This window comes from Amblyomma mixtum, chromosome 2, assembly GCF_055824585.1.
Source record: "Amblyomma mixtum isolate Tamu chromosome 2, ASM5582458v1, whole genome shotgun sequence".
Lineage (NCBI taxonomy): Eukaryota > Metazoa > Arthropoda > Arachnida > Ixodida > Ixodidae > Amblyomma > Amblyomma mixtum.
This window is the reverse complement of record NC_143013.1, coordinates 256,470,475-256,483,613: the sequence shown is the minus strand read 5'-3', so window position 1 is coordinate 256,483,613 and position 13,139 is coordinate 256,470,475.

Sequence of the window (13,139 nt, the reverse complement as noted above, 5' to 3'; positions counted from 1 at the left end):
AGCATTTTCATCAACCGCTTGCTCGCGCCGACGGGAACAATGTATTAAGCATGAAATGCTTTTAGCTCCCGCTGTCAGCAGTGTGGTGACGTCACGTCGAGACCAAGAGCCAACATCCGGGCGCTGAATTCCACTCATCCGGGCACTGAAACGAGAGCATCCGGGCACCGTACGAGATTTAGACACTCAGCTCTCCTACAGGACCGGCATACAAGCGCCGGTAGCTTCGCGTCGAACGGGTGGTGGCGTTCCTCGCTTCCTGTACGGTGTGGCTCGGGTGTCCACCGAGATGACAGAGGATTACTGCGCCATTTCCTTTCCCCAAAAAGCGTTGCGTTCAAAGGGCAAGGCATCGCGCCGAACGGGTGGTGGCGTTCTTCCCTTCCTTTAGGGTGCGGTTCGGGTGCCCGCGAGATGACAGCATTACTGCGCCATTTCCTTTCCTCAAAAAGCCTTGCGTTCAAAGGGCAAGGCATCGCGCCGAACGGGTGGTGGCGTTCCTCCCTTCCTGTACGGTGTGGCTCGGGTGTCCACCGAGATGACAGAGGATTAGTGCGCCATTTCCTTTCCCCAAAAAGCGTTGCGTTCAAAGGGCAAGGCATCGCGCCGAACGGGTGGTGGCGTTCGTCCTTTCCTTTACGGTGCGGTTCGGGTGCCCGCCGAGATGACAGAGAATTACTGCGCCATTTCCTTTCCTCAAAAAGCCTTGCGTTCAAAGGGCAAGGCATCGCGCCGAACGGGTGGTGGCGTTCCGTGGACTGCCTGGCAGCGCTACAACACTCTGTCGTGTCATTAATTAGCAGTTAATTAGTATTTAGTCATTAATCAATAATTAGTCACTAACTAGTAATTTGTCATTCGTCATCAATTGTGTGACGTCATCCAGTGGTGACGTCACCAGGGTTACATAGGCAATGTGGCGCGGAAAACGCTTTCACCTCTACGCACTTTAGACAGTTTCGAACGCGCTGCATATACATACATTCTTGTCAGGCCTGCGTCTCGTCGTGTCCGCTTACGCTTCGTGTTATGCCCGTAAACATTTCATGCTTACTCTACTCTCGGTTACGGGACAGGCAGATTTTATGTACTCAATAGACAGACGAATGTTGGGTGAGTCTCTTGTAACCCTGCTTTGCGGTTCGTCAAATGTTTCTCGATTCCCAGCTGTAGTCAGAGGGTAAAGCCGCGTCTCTCCCTTCGGCCATCGAGTTGAGCGTGCTTTTGATGCGTGTTAATCGAGCGAGTGTCGGTGCTAAGCCTCCGTCCGCAGGTCGAGAAGTCCCGATCTTTAGCGGTGGCTGTCCCTGCCACTAGCCCACACCCCGATTCACGTGTGTCCACGCCCTTCGTTCTATTTTTTTTGCTTGCTTTTAGAGCGCAGCTCTTTGGCGTCCGTTCCTGGGTTTCGCGTCGGCGTCGGCCTCGTAACCAGCTCCGCCCCCCTTTCATCCCCCCAGCGCTATCGGCGTCAGCGGCACCAGTCAGTCGCTGCTATCTCTTCCCTCGGTGGACGGACGGACGGCCGGACGGACGGACGGACGGACGGACGGACGGACGGACGGACGGACGGACGGACGGACGGACGGACGGACGGATGGATGGATGGATGGATGGATGGATGGATGGATGGATGGATGGATGGATGGATGGATGGATGGATGGAAAGCGCCCCCTTTGAAACGGGGCGGTGGCAACCGCCACCGTGCTCAGCTGTCCTTTTTTTTTCTCTTTTTATTTCGTTTTTTTTTAATTTTTTTATATTTTTTCCGTGGTTTTGTGACGTCACGGCACCACGTGACGTGACGTCACCAAACCACGTGACGTGACGTCACGTGGTTTGGTGGCTGCCCGGCTGCTCCCAAGGGCTGAACTGAGTGATTGCAATATGCTACGCGTAGAAGACTGTTGCTAGCCCCGGCATCTGCTGCCGCTGCTAGAAGCACCTGAGCTGGGGCAGAGGAAATAAAGGATAGCAGGCAGTGTGTGGAAGTGAAATGAAAGAGATGAGGGGGCAGTAGAAAGGACAGGGGGAGAGGTACACTGGCAATAAATCTATTTACATATTAACATAATAACATATATACAGGTCGCAACCTGTGGGCGAATATATTTGGATTTTTTTTAGTCCAATAAAGAAAACAGAGGTGGCCGCCAATGTGGATGTCAATATGGTACTCGTTACGACGTACTGGTAATTAATAACTGCGTTTATGTTGCACATGGTAAAACAGCCTTCATTCTGTTGTCTCTATAAGAAATAGTGTTAGTATACTGTTTTTGTTTTTTTTTTTTTTACTCGCTCCTCTCATACAAAATGTTCAGCCCTACCGGAGCGGCATATCTGAAATCGTATTTTAGCTGAGCTGACAGGGGCAAACCGCTGGTTGCAAGTCCTCGTTATAAAATCTCGAGCTGCAGCAAGAAAATAACTGACCACCCTTCTGTGCAATCAAAAATTCATCATCATCATCATCAGCCTGACTACACCCACCGCAGGGCATAGGCCTCTCCCACGTCTCTCCAACTAACCCTGTCCTTTTTCAGTTGCCGCCACTGTATCCCCGCAAACTTCTTAATCTCATCCGCCAACCTAACTTTCTGCCGCCCCCTGCTACGTTTGCTTTCTCTTGGAATCCACTCCGTTACCCTTAAGGAAAAGCGGTTACCTTGCCTTCGTATTACATTCCCTGCCCAAGCCCATTTCTTCCTCCTGATTTCAACTAGGATGTCATTAACCCGCGTTTGTTCCCTCACCTACTCTGCCCGCTTCCGATCTCTTAAAGTTACACCTATCATTTTCAAAAATTGCTTGTTTGTAAACAATTTACAACATACAACACGAAATGTTTCTTGACTGTTAGTTATTCTCGAATACGATTGCGTTATAGGGGAAATTTCGAAGTGGCGGCTGCCCTGTTAGCTGGCTTCAGCCACACCGATCCGCTTGGCCCCGCTCTCCGTATGGCTCATACGGTAGCGGAACATAGGCTTCAGTTTGCCGGCACGTTTCTGGGTGAGCGTTTCTCATCCGCAGTAGCGATTTAGCTGGCCGGCTGGCACGGAGCGGTTGCACAAACGCACTCTGTTGTTGTTGTTGTGACTGAGAGAAGGATGAAGAGGAAATTGCACGGGCCTGCTACTGGCTCGAGCCAAGCCACCACCGCTGCCACGTGCAGATAGAGGAGAGTTAAAAGATCAGAGGAAAGAGAAAAAGTAAAGAAAAGATGCGCGTCGCAGCAACAACTGCGTCCGCCGGAGCGGACGCTGCTCAAAAAGAAGCGGCCGAAGCCGCGTTCGCCGAAGCAAGAACAGATACTCCTTTTTTAACGAGATTTGGCTTTGAGTGTCAAAACTCTCTATTAGGTGCTCCACATCGGCTGTCAGGCATGCGAGTCCGTTTTTAAAGCGAAAGCTCTACTCCTCGAGGTACAACTTCCGAATTGGATGCGGATGAGACAATGACCTTCAATGGATCGCCAGGTCAAACAGAACTTAACTGCATTTCCGGAGCCCTTCACTACGGCGTCCCTCATAGCCTGAGTCGCTTTGGGACGTTAAACCCCAATAAACCAAACCCAAACCAGAACTTAACTGTGTGGTGGGATGGCCCAAGCAAAGGTAGTATGACCACATGATCGTATAACTATGAGCATTGGATATGTGACCTTGACATTTGACCTTGAACTTGACCTTGACCTGGACATTTTATTTCAGACAGTGGGCACCACGTCGACAATTACCTTCAATGTCTCGCAAGGTCAAACTACTTAACTGCGTGGTAAGGCCCAAGCTATGGTAGCATGACCTCGTGATCATAACACTATGGCCAGTTGGTAACTGACCTTAACCATGACCTTGACCCTTGACCATGAAACTTGGCTTGTAATAGTTCGCTCGTATAACTAGGCTCAAGCCGCATTGAACCTCAGCCATTTTTAAACGCCACGAAACGAGGCCTATGGTATCTTTCCGCCCCTCAAGGACATAATTCACCCTATTGATGTGCGAAATAAATCGAATTCAACCGAGTTCATATAGAACGCTCCTTACCCCAAGTCAGTAATCAGCTCTCTAGGTATACGCTCTTTGTGCGCATGTATCACCACCGCGTTGGCTCAGTGGTTATGGCGCTCGGCTGCTGACCTGAAAGACGCGGGTTCGATCCCGGCTAGCTTTCATATACATGGAAACTGATGAGCAATGCGTTTCGGCGAAGTAGCTATGTGTAACGCGTGTACTGATGATTATGTCAATACAGAAGTACAGAGTGTTGGTCGAATATTTAGGGGAATCCCCCAAGGTGAAGCAGGTTTCTAATGAGTGAGTAATTATTCATTGCCATCCACTCGAGCGCAGCCGTACGGCTACAAAGGATATTACTCCCTTATTCGAAGTGTGGAGTGTGAGTACTCTGAAGGCGTGGTCCAAAGGAAACTTCTGAATCGAGATTACAGACTCAATGCAAACGTTCGAATAAGCACGTCTGCGATTATCAGATAATTTTATAATCATTTGCTAGTCCGATCAGCTCAGCTTACTCGTCCTTTTGAAATAAGCGTCAAGAAAAATTTTTGCCGAGCAAAAGCTACTTGCTCTCAGCCTTTATCAAAAGAAATAGGTTAAAGTGTGCCAGGACTTGTCTTACGCTCAACACCTACCGCAGGGTTACCTGCGCACCAGAAATGAGCGGCTTCCTCGAGCCAACCTTGTTACACTGGCGGAATGCCTACAATGAACCACCTGCCATGATGAGGCGAAATACAAAATGACAGTGGCGGCAAGTGCGCAGTGGCCAGATGTCGCCGGGAAGTAAAACATTCAGGGGGCTCTTTGACTGTCTAAAGTGCGCAGAGGCGAGAGCGTTTTCCGCACCACTTTGCCTATGTGACACTGGTGACGTCACCACTGGATGACGTCACACATAATTGATGACGAAGTAATGTCAAATTACTAATTAGTGGCTAATGATTGATTGATGACAAAATACTAATTAACTTCTAATTAATGACGCTTAGGCTTCGCCTTTAGGAGTGGAACGCGTCAGCGCGTTGTTGCGCTGCCAGGCAGTCCACGGAACGCCACCACCCGTTCGGCGCGATGCCTTGCCCTTTGAACGCAACGCTTTTTCAGGAAAGGAAATGGAGCAGTAATTCTCTGTCATTTCGGTAGACACCCGAACCGCACCGTACGGGAACGGAGGAAGTGGGAGTGAAAGAAGAAAGAGAAAGAGGTTTGGTTTGGTTTGGTTTGGTTTGGTTTGGTTTATTGGGGTTTAACGTCCCAAAGCGACTGAGGCTATGAGAGACGCCGTAATGAAGGTCTACGGAAATTTCGACCACCTGGGGTTCTTTAACGTGCACTGACATCGCACAGCACACGGGCCTCTAGAATTTCGCCTTTAAGAAATTCAGCCGCCGCGGCCGGGATCGAACCCGCGTCTTTCGGGTCAGCAGCCGAGCGCCGTAACCACTGAGCTACCGCAGCGGGGCGAAAGAGAAAGAGGGGCCGTAATGAAGAAACTGAAATATCTCGGTGGACACCTGTAAAAACGCGGACTCATCTGCCGACACGGCTGCCGACACAGCTGCTAACGACAGTATGAGGCATTAAAGGCTTTCGCCTTAAAAGTATTCGCGCTGTTGTCGCGCAGTTCGCTAAATCTCCGTGTGTCGGCGAGGGCGCGAATCCAGTTTCATTCGTGAAGCCCGCTGGCTAGTGGTTGCGCTACAGTCGGGTTGTGCCATGCATCTAAATCGGTGGAGACATCTCTGACGTCCTTTCGCGGTTGCTAAACACTAAGTTTAGCGCCCAACCTTGGTGGCGCCGGCAACGAAGCAGGAGGCGGCGGTGATGACAGCAGTGATGGCGAGACGATCTCTTCCAAGGATTGGAGAACACACAGTTGAGGCCGAGCTTCGCGATAGTGTGCCCTGAGTGGCGCAGGTGTGTGTCTGATTATGATTCGTGGCCAACTCCGATGAAAAGGAGGAACAATGCCGGGGGGTGGACGGTGCTGCCCTGGGGCTCAACCCGGGGCTGAACCTCGGACTCCATTGGTGGACATTGTGTGGGAATGGTATTTAACCACGAGGGATGCAAGAATAAGGAAGGGACTTTTGGATTTGAACGTAGATGTGAGCGAATAAATTTCAACCTGTAACCCGACGCTTGTCTGGGGAGCCTTTTCTACGGGCCAACAGATAGAAGGAACGTTTTGAACAATAATTAACTACTCGACTGCAGGTAAACCTGTCGGCTGTTAGTCAATTTTATTCAAATATTTCCCAGACGCGACCTACATAGGCCGCTAAAGCTCACGTGTACAGTACGCCAAATGAAGAGTGAAAGCTTTGAGATGTCCTATTGTTCACTGCCAGATCTATATAGGCGCACAGTATCTTGCTTGGTTTGTTCTGCACATCTGTGTCACAGCTACGGTCACATTTTGACTGTCTTTTCTTTCTTTTTCGTTCCGTGCTCTCTCCATTTGTCATTTCTGTTGCAGTTTTCGAAAATTTAGCAGCCAAAGCACACTGCAGCTGAGTGGCTCCGAAGCGTTCTACGCTAAGCATTGGCGAACAAAAATTGAGGATTTATTTCGCTACAGAAGAACAAAGAAAAATCTTATTGATCCAGCTCACCCAGGTCACTCACAATGCCCCTTAGAAAGTAAATTAGTACGGCAGAGCATGCCTGCGTAATTCTTTTTTCGAATTTAACATGACGTTACTGTGTGCTATTTAGGTATTCACTAATGTCAGTCAATGTAAAAATTATGTGCTTAGGATTTTTTTGTTTTTTTTTTTAGGGGGGAGGGGCATGTAAGCTTGTCATTCATTTCTTGTCATCAGGATTCTATGATAAGGTCAACCAATGCTCAAACCCTACATCTGAGTTCACTTAAATGGAACTGAACACTCTCGCAAGCAGATAATTTGCCCAGAACAAAATGCAAAAAGTTATGTTGAATTCAACTAATCGATCAACTTATTGCGCTGGCACTGAGCGTGTGAAGAAAGCTCTACCATTTGAGTGTGTTCGAGTTTCAGTACATAAAGGAGTCATTATATCATTATGGAGGGTGTAGAAAGCAGCGATCACAACGCAATATCGGGAAACTTAGAAAGCATATTTCGCCAGCTGAATGCCAATGCAGTAAGGAAAAATCACCTTTAGGATAATTTTCGAATACTCGCACGTGTGCCTAAAGATTACATCGCAGGTATTGAGAAACGATAGGGGTGTGCTTTCTCCCGGACACAGGCAAGTGCATGAACAGGTTGTGGTCGAATGCGCTATTTTCTATAGCTATTAGGCAAGCTTAAGCGGAAGCCTCCTAAGCGCGCAAAATCTCAAGGATCGGCTAAATATAGTTGCATGAACAGAAGACCTCGGACGACAACTAAGCTATCAGACTGCATGCACAACACCAGAACATATGCCAGATTGCCTCATTCCTTGCAGTGGTGCTTAAAAATTATGCAGAACGGGAGATCCTCAATAACTTCAGCCTCCTTCTCCCTTTAGACAGCAGCATGGTGTGTGTGTGTGTGTGTGTGCGTGTGCGTGCGCGTGCGTGCGTGCGTGCGTGTGTGTGTGTGTGTGTGTGTGTGTGTGTGTGTGTGTGTGTGTGTGTGTGTGTGTGTGTGTGTGTGTGTGTGTGTGTGTGTGTGTGTGTGTGTGTGTGTGTGTGTGTGTGTGTGTGTGTGTGTGTGTGTGTGTGTGTGTGTGTGTGTGTGTGTGTGTGTGTCCTAAAACGGCTAGCCTCGTTCGTACTAAACTCGGTGTTGCAAAGGCTTGTGCAGAACCAAAGCCCTCGAAACAAGAGCCATGATGTAACGCTCGCCTTGGACAAGAATTGCGCCAGTCTTCGCAAATTACTCAAGCTGCACACAAGTTCTAGCCTTCCGGTTCTGCCACTTTGCTTAGCGACTGGATGGCCTTCGCCACGGCTTCCCGCTTTTCTGGATCTGCAGAGGACCCATACGAAAAGGGAAGGGGTGGTGGGGGTTGTGAAAGAGAAAATGTACCTTTGGGCCCCAGCTCGTGTTCGACTTTGGGCGTCTCTGTCCGCATATAAACCATAGTATTGAGACACCGTTATGCAGAGTCTGGTTAGCGCCTGGAATGTGGCGTGAGCAAAGAAGATGTAATCAGGAACAGCGGCTTTTGTGTAGGTGCATTGTCGAGTCAACTTGATTCGGTCGTCTTATAGTACTAGAGCCCGCTAGGATCAGTGTTGCTCACAAAAGTATGGAAGAAGGATTGTGAAAAAAACTACTTTACTTTTAGCATAAAACTACCAAACTACCAAGCTACCAACCGCCATACCATCGACACCATTGGTTTCATGAGAGGGGCAACCACTCCAAGGACCCTGGACAGGACCACCAGGATCACTGCGCCACGCAGGGCACATTCGTGGCAGTGTCCATCGTCCTGAAGCTTAAATAGCACAGGGCACAGGCGCTAACTTCCACTTCACATTGCATTCGGGCCGCACAAGACTTCACAGGAGAAAGGTGGAAATGAGGACTGGCGAGACAAGGGTTATCACCGTCACAAAACAATTTGTAAGGAGACTAACTGAAAAACACCCAGAAAGAAAACGTAAATACCCATAAAAGAATGCATGCTGGCGGAGAGTCTGGTTAGAGAAAGGAAACGGCAGAGACATTTAAGACTGCTTACGTGTGGGAATGCAAAAGCATTACTGCCCATATCGGCACTGACATTCACCCACGCTCACACCCCCCCACAATACTCACGCGCCCACCCGGAACGCTGTAGTACTAACGGTTGCGTCACAATTTTGGCCCGAATGTTGTCAGGTAAACTGGCGCCACTTGAAAGCCGGCCAGTGGCGAGTATGTGTAGACGAACAACTTGTATAGAATTGTCTGAAGTGGCGTTGCTCGGCTTGCCGTGTGCGACATATGACAATTTGATAAGGTCATCCTTTTTTTCTTGCCATCTCTGGGATCTTCTGTAGCACTTGTGAGCACATACACACACTGACATACACACGCGCCGCCGGCTTTTTTCGTAATGGGACTAATTATGCTTCCACGTTACAAAAAAAAAACACTGAAAAAGAACACAGTAGAGTCACATTGTTAGTACTGAATCCACATTTTCGGAACAGCAATAGCCAATCCAAATACGAAGCTACATATTCCTATGTCTCTGCATGTGGATGAACTACTGCAGCGCCACGTCATTCCCTTCGTGTAATTTTGAGAAACTTTATGCCTACACCTGACCCGTCTCCGGTGCGCATTAACAGTACGCGGTATACGCCACGCTAAGACGCTCTAATGTCGCACCTACTTTCCCAAGCTTCCACTTATACCGCCGCACGGCCCCTAGTGCGTCATTTCCGCTCGGCAGAACAGGAGGCTCGCTGCCTTTATTGTGGAAAAATTCAAGCGCTAGCAAACAACGACGCAGAAGGGGAAACAATGTTCTGTTCATAGAGTGTCTGGAAGTAACAGGGTCCACCGGGGAAACACAGCAGCTTATGGGACAGGATTATTATAAATAATATACAGCTGATATCAGTTAACTGAAATATTCCTTTAATATACACTATCTGTCCCACGGCACACTAACGTAGCGATGGGTGTGCTGTGCTGTGGGTGTGCTTTGTACAGTCGTCCACAAATCGGTCTAGCACGTTCGAACTGCGCACCGGGTAGTACACCTGTTTCATTTACAAGTGGCCTGGGGCTCTGAATCTGACCTTCCATCGCGCATGCACATTCCCATTCATCGTGTTTAACTCTTCAAGTCTTTAAAAGCTATATATAGGTCCCGTCCGGAAATGGCGATTGTCGTAAGTGCCCAACCGAGCGCGTCGTGCGAGTGCTCTATAGAGAAGTGCGTGGGCAACTGAACAAGATTCATGAAAGAAAGAATGTATTGTTCCCGCCTGTCGGCAAACAGTTATGCCGTTGCCTAACGATGATTAACTGCTTAATTCGGCCACCTGCGTCTTTTTTTTCATTTTTTACGGGCACTCAATTCTCGATGTATGCTTCTCAAAATGCACGAAACGTTTCTCGCAGTCATCCCTGCCGCGAATCTCTTGTGACTGCAAATGGGACCAGCTTCCAGCAGAAGTTGCTGCCATTTAAATTTGTCAGCAGTTCCGCGTAGCCCTAGCAAATATTGTACATCAATCACTCAGTCAATGATTCATTTTATTTCTGTTTCCTTTGCAAAAAAAACTGAGGGCGACAAGAAAAAAGCAGTCCTCGCGACCGCTTGTCAAGCCTCTTCACCGCTACAAAGAGGCAAATTTGTATCGACTCAAATGGCTACATAACAGTACGCTTTTAAGGACACATCGAAAAACAAAACATATCACTCACAAGAAAGATACTTTTAGGCACATGAATAATATTCAAACACAGTATTACATAATGGTTATACATATTTACATTTTAATATACATTTGCACATATTGGAAGATATAGACTACAAACGCATTCCGAACAGCAGCGCCGGACTTACTGTGTAACCGGTGCTATTTAACATTCGTGTAAGCAACTGTATCTGTAAACAACATTTTAATATACATTTGCACATATTGTAGGGTATAGACTACAAACGCATTCCGAACAGCAGCGCCGGACATACTGTGTAGCCGGTGCTATTTAACATTCATGTAAGCAACTGTATCTGTAATCAACATTTTAATATACATTTGCACATATTGTAGCATATAGACTACAAACGCATTCCGAACAGCAGCGCCGGACATACTGTGTAGCCGGTGCTATTTAACATTCGTGTAAGCAACTGTATCTGCAACCAACATTTTAATATACATTTGCATGTATTGTAGGATATAGACTACAAACGCATTCCGAACAGCAGCGCCGGACACACTGTGCAGCCGGTGCTATTTATCATTCGTGTAATCAACTGTATCTGTAACCAACATTTCAATATACATTTGCATGTATTGTAGGATATAGACTACAAACGCATTCCGAACAGCAGCGCCGGACATACTGTGCAGCCGGTGCTATTTAACATTCATGTAACCAATTGTATCTTTTTCCTCCGTTTTTGTATATATTTACCGCTCCCCCTCTGTAATGCCACTGGCCCTGAGGGGTAATGTAAATAAATAAACAATTTTTTTAAATACTCAGTAAGCATCCCTTCCGAGTAGCACCACCCTCGAAGTAGCCCAGTTCTTTGTGCATCAAATCGTCTTACGTCATGGAGCCCCACAAGTTTTGATTACGGACAGAGGGGCTTCCTTCTCCTCTGAGCTCTTGCACCATATTCTAGTTTTTAGTCACACCAGTCACCGTAGGATGACTTCCTATCATCCCCAAACTAACGGATTGACGGAACGTCTAAACAAGACGCTTACAGACATGCTTTCCATGTAAGTACGTGGACGTGGAACATAAAACCTGGGACGACGTTCTGCCCTATGTCACGTTCGCGTATAATACAGCCGCACAAGAAACCACCAACATGACGCCCTTTAGCCTCGTTTATGGCCGTCAGGCGACGACAACACTCGATGCCATGCTGCCCCATGATGACGACCACCCAAATGACGACGCTGCATCCTTCTTACAACGCGCCGAAGCTGCCCGCCAACTCGCACGGCTTCGCATTCAAGACCAACAGGGCCAGGACGCGCAACGCTACAACCTACGGAGGCGGCTTGTTGAATACCTCGCGGGTGATCTTGTCTGGGTTTGGTCCCCAATCCGACGACGCGGCCTAAGTGAAAAGCTCTTGCGCCGCTATTTCGGTCCTTACCGAATTGTGCGATGCCTTGGAGCCCTGAATTATGAAGTCGTCCCTCACGAGCCTCAACAATCTCGCCGCCACCCCAGCCCCGAGGTGGTCCACGTCGTTCGCCTGAAGCCCTACTACGAAAGGGCGCATTAACTCTTCTCGAGACCACTCCTGCGTTCGTGGCGGCATCGGGTCGATGCTTTCGGAGGAGAAGGCCTAATGACGCCAGCGCTCGTGCAGACGGAAGCGCCTCTCAAGAAGAAGAGGAAGTGTGGGTGTGTGAAAGCGAAAGTGATCAGGAAGCGCACGTCTGTTGACCCGCTGTTGACCCTCAGCCGTTGATTACCAACGTTACAATATATATGGAGGCACAAATATGCAGTCCCACACAACCGCCATTCTCAGAACTAGCATCTTGCTTCGTGGGAGTGTTGGCTTGCGCCACGAACAAAGCAACTCCGGCACATTTTTCTGTCGCTCCTAATCCAGCGTATGATGTGCTGGCAAAACATGGCATAGACATGGCTACAACGCCGGGCTAGACGTGAGTAATACTGTTTTTCACGAATGTTTCTACAGTTCAATGGAGACAAAATGGGACCGCCGAGACTTAACCCTTACAAAGATGATCTATAAACAGTCTATAGACTTCTTATAGACTATATTATCTTCCTATAGATATTTCTTTCCATCTATTCATAGTCTATAGACTATCTAGACACAAAAGTCTACTAAAAGAGCATGTTCATAAATATATAGATTGTCTATAGACTGCATTTGTATGGCTATAGACTGTTCTCCAAATTTTGATTATTGAGAGCCTATAGACTTTATAGACAGAAGTCTATTGACTGTCGGAAACATTTTTGTAAGGGTTGGTTCAAACCTTGTTCGACTTTTCGCATGTCTCATCTTCTTCCCGCGTAGGTCTCTGCAACCGGTAGTAATTCGGCATTGCCTTTCCTAGCACGAAGTTTCCAAAGAAAGATTCTATCGACAGAAATAGCACCCGACAGTCCCCGTTTACTAAGGTGCCTGCATAAACAGCTTAATCCCACCAGTGTACACAACCCTACTTCGACAAAGCGAAGATGCATAGCCCAGGCTGGGCTTTTCCAAGAAAAAAATACCTGCGGAAAACAAGGCTAACCATACCGCTCGTTTTTTTTTTGTTTTTTTTTTACATACTGCAGGTCAGACCAGGGAGCCGCAGATAACAGAAGAAATGCGAGCGTGCACTATCCCAACTAGACGTCTTGCTTTTCAGTGAACGTGACCTACATATTGGAGTCGAAAGTTTTATGCTGATACTCGCATCCGTGCACGTGTGCGTCTGGGTCACGTCGCCTTGTTTTACCGAGTTTCAA